We start from the raw sequence: 4,973 nt of genomic DNA on the forward strand, positions 1-4,973 counted from the left end.
ACATTTTTTCTTAAACTGCTGAGTAAACAAGACTTTTCAAATTTGGGTTGTAAATATTTTTATGCTGCTATATTATCTGTCTAGAACACAGATACTTTTTCCTGCCTGCTCTCTGAAATAGATTTTTGCATGATTTTGCATATCAGTATCTAATTGACTATAATAAAAAATGAAAAATCCTAATAATATTCCTATGTCATTCCCTTGGACCTCAATTATTCAGAAGTTTCATAATGCTGCTGCTGTCTAGTAGAATATAACCATTAAATATGCAACTGAGTTAAAAGAAAAGTTTCTCAAAAGCTCATAGGATGAAATCATGGAGGTGTTTTAAAATTTAATGTTGCTTAACCTGCAACACAATGAATTTCTCTGTCCAGATATAAAGTTTATGGTCTGAAAGTCAAAATTAATCCACAGTGTTTTGTAGATGTGGCCACAGCAACAATTTTATCTCTCTTTGTTCAACTCACCATTTATGCTCTGAATGTGAATATTTCTTCTAACAAAGTTTTAATGTTTGAAAGAAGGGAAGTTAGTTAATAAATAATAATTGATATTAATCATTGAAATATAAATAAATACACTCACAATACCCAAAACTTTGTTTTAAAAGTCTTTACAATTTAAATATATGTTTCTTTTATGTGTGTGAACAGTCTCACAAAAAGAGCAAGATCAAATCACTTTTGAAAATGAATAACAAAACTAAACTAATTCATAAGTAAGATTTTATGTTTTATGAAATGTATATAAACAATTTATTGCATGTTAGATAACATTTAACATATCTGTGATCAAACAAATCTACATAGGGTAGATACATTTCATATCTTTGTATTTATGTAATAAATTTTATTTTATCATAATAGTTTATGAAAATGATTGATGAGTAGTTTTTTTTTTCTACAGTGCATTTAGATGTATTTATGATGCTAACAGGTGTATATACTTCTTGCATCAATCAAAACAGAAAAATTGGGAATCCAGGTTGGATGATCCCTTTAGGACCAGTGGTAAGAGTGGCGATAGGGAGGGTGGAGGGAGGTTGGGATAGAAAGGGGGAACCAATGACAAGGATCTACATAGAACTTCCTTCCTGGGGGATGGACAACAGAAAAGTGAGTGAAGGGAGATGTCAGACAGTGTAAGATATGACAAAATAATAATGTATTAATTATCAAGGGTTCATGAGGGCAGGGGCTGCAGAGAGAGAGGGGAAAGATGAGGAGCATGTCAAGGGCTTATGTGGAGAGCAAATGTTTTGAGAACGATGAAGATAATGAATGTACAAATGTGCTTTATACAATTGATGTATGTACAGGCTGTGATAAGAGTTGTATGAACCCCCAATAAAATGATTTAATAAAAAAAACAGAAAAATTGTGGGAAAATTAGAATATAGATAATTAATTATCCAATGTCATTCTTGAAGAGCAACATTTTCAAAATGAACTTAAAACAAGTAATTAAACATATTAGAAAACTTTTACCAGCATAAACCCACACTCTCATCATTTTTCAGGGTTATAGCATATTGCCTTAAGGTACCTTCTTAAAACTTTTTTTTACACAAGGTCATTTTTTTAAAGTTAATGAGGAAGGATCCCAAGATAATTGAAACAACAAAATTAAAAAATATAATTTATATTTTTAATAAGGCCCAGAAGCATAGACATTGAATTGAGAAGCAGAGAAGGTAATCCAATTCATGATTAATAAGATATTATTTAACTTTGCACAGGTGTCCAAAGATGAATTGTCTTATCAAGTAATGCATCATATAATCACTGAGTTTATTTTTCAATAGACTAGGGAGACAGTTGTTGCAAGGTTATTAAGTCTTCGATGCGTGATGGTTCAATTAGGATTTTAAGGACATCAACTGTCATGGTTCACATTCTTAGCCATGTTGGGAAACTGAAAAACCTTTTTCAGTGAAATCTATTAAGTCTCAAATAGCATCACTTGTGATTTCCTTTCAAAAATACAAGTAAAGCACTTTCATATTCTTCCACATGTTTTATTAGAGCCATAAAATTTTGTGTGAATATCTTATTTACAAGTTATGCATGGTTCCTGTGCCTGAGCCCACCGTCTGGCCATGGTGGCATCCATCTCCTTGAGGGCCTTCTTTTGTTCACTGAAAAAGTTGAAGCTGGCTGCTCCTATGAAGACTTTAATTATTTTAATTAATAAATCATTTTATTAGGGGCTCGTACAGCTCTTAAAACAAACCATACATCAATTTTATCTAACACATTTGTACATGTGCTGCCGTCATTATTTTCAAAACATTTTCTTTCTGCTTGAGCCCTTGGTATCAGCTCCTCTTTTTCCCCCTCCCTCACCACACCCTTCCACCATCATGAACCCTTGATAATTTATAAATTATTATTATTTTCATATCTTACACCATCTGCTATCTCCTTTCACCCATGTTGTTGTTGTTCCTCCCCTTGGGTGAGTGGGCGGGTGGGGGTTATAAGTAGATCACTGTAGTGAGTTCTCTGTTTGTCCCCCTTTGACACCATCCCCCCACCCCCCACCCCACTCCCTGTGCTACTCTCATGGTATCGCTACTCCCATTACTGTTCCAGAGGGGTTTATCTGTCCTGGATTCCATGCGTCAAGAGCTCTTATCTGTACCAGTGTACATGCTCCAGTCTAGCCTGATTTCTAAGGTCAAACTAGGGTCATATTGGGACTGGGGAGAAGCATTAAGAATTGGAGGAATGTTGTGTGTTCCTCGATGCTATACTGCACCCTGTCTGGCTCGGCCTTTCCTTGTGACCCTTCTCTGAGGGAATGCCCAATTGTCTACAGATGGGCTTTGAGTCTCCACTCTGACCCCGCCTCATTTGCATCGATATATTTGTTTCTTCGGGGTCTTCTGCTGCCTGATAGCTGATCCTGTGGACACCTCCGTGATCACACAGGATGGTGTTGCTTCCAAGTGGGTTTTGTTGCTTCCCTGCTAGATGTTCACTTCTTTAATTTCAAGCCTTTAAGATCTCAGATGCTATATCTTTTAATAGCTGGGCATCAGTTTCCTTCACCACTTTTGCTCATGGAACCTATTTTGAGTTCAGCGATCGTGTTGGGAAGGTGAGTATCACAGAATACAAGGCCATCAACACAAAATGTTCTTGTGTTGAGGGAGTACTTGAGTAGAGGCCCAATGCCCACCTGCTACCTTAATACTTAACATAGAAATATATGTACATAGACGTACATCCCTATTGCTATATATATTAATATATTTACTTATGGGCATTCCTATATTTATACCTCTGTAAACGTCTTTTTCCTCCTAGTTCTTTCTTCTATTTGGGGGACATAGGAGAGGAGAAGGTGGGAGAAAGGGAGGGGGAGCCAATAAACTCAGACACAAGGGAACCAGAAAGATCTAAAAGCAATGGCTTGGAGGGTGTAGGATTTTCATTTTATTGACTAGATCCCTAGCTTGCTTTTAGATTGAAAATAATTACTTTGTTCTTAAATTTTATTGCATCTATTCCAAATAAACTTTAGTATGTTTTACCTTCATTTAATTCTTTGAACTTTATTAGTGTACTTCTTTTGAGCTATGCAATTGTAAGTCAATAACTATTTCTACTAGAGTTCCACTTCATGCATGCATGGGTTTATGAAAAATCAAAGTATGTTTAAGCATGTGCTTTAGATCAGTGGATCCTTGCAGGCATGCTCCCTCAAGAATTCACTTTTCTTAGTCTTGTTAAGTTGCTTTAAAAAAAAACCCGGTTTACTCAAAACATTGGGTTCTGTGGGCATCTGGTGGACCAGTTCAATTTAAGAGTGGAAGGAGGTCAGCACAAAAGTTATGGTGACAAAATTTGCAGATTTCAAAGGGTTAATCTTAGTATATTTTCTCAAAGGACCCAGGGAAATCATGGGCTTTATTTTAAGAAGTTTGGCAATACAAATGCACTGGAGAGAAAGAGTCAGAAAAGCTGTGCCAAAGAATTTGTTTCCATCATAGTGATGCACCTACTCATTTTTCAAGGACAGCACAGACTATCCTATGAGAATTCAACTGAGAAGCCATACCTCATCTACCTCAAGTTTATTAGCTTTCACCTTCAGACTTCTTAGAATTTAGTCTATATATTTCAAATTTATTTGATTTCTCCTTTTTTTACAATTAATTTTATTGTTTGTTTTTTAAACATGTCTGCATATTGATTATGTTTGCATCCAAGCTTGAATTTCAGTTTGCTATGGTGATTATTTTAATAGGTGCACAATATAAGCTACAGCTTTCAAATAAAAAATGATCTGAAACACAACATAATGGTATGCCTTCAAAATACTTATCTTTTTTGGGGGTGGAGGGGGGATCCTCAACACAATGAAGGCCATGTATGAAAAAACCATAGCCAATATTACACTCAATGGGGAAAAGCTGAAAACATTCCTACTGAATAAGGGAACTCAACAACGATGCCTCTTATTCCCGCTTTTATTCAACGTTGTGCGAGAAGTCCTAGCCAGTACCACAAGACAGTAGCAAGAAATCAAGGGAAAGCAATTGGGCCAGTAAGAAGTGAAACATTCTCTATTTGAAGACAATATGATTTTATATATTGAGAGTCCTAATGTGTCCACAACAGGATTGCTGGAAACCATAGGGGAGTTTAGTCGAGTAGTGGGATACAAGATTAACAAGCAGAAATTGATTGGATTCTGATATTCATGTGTTGAGATACTGTAAAAGACATAAAGAAAACACCACTCATTATAGCCACACAAAAGCTGAAATACATAGGAATAAACCTAACTAAAATAGCATTACATAATCTGTACAAAGAAGACTGCAGACCATTATTACAAGAAACCAAAAGAGATCCATACAAATGGAAGAAGAGCTCATGTTCATGGATCAGAAGTCTCACTTTGGTGAAAATTTTAATACTACCTAAGCCAATTTACAAATTCCAATACTACCCCGA

This window comes from Echinops telfairi, unplaced genomic scaffold (assembly GCF_000313985.2).
Source record: "Echinops telfairi isolate 266 unplaced genomic scaffold, ASM31398v2 ScPeMD7_7469;HRSCAF=8507_1, whole genome shotgun sequence".
NCBI lineage: Eukaryota > Metazoa > Chordata > Mammalia > Afrosoricida > Tenrecidae > Echinops > Echinops telfairi.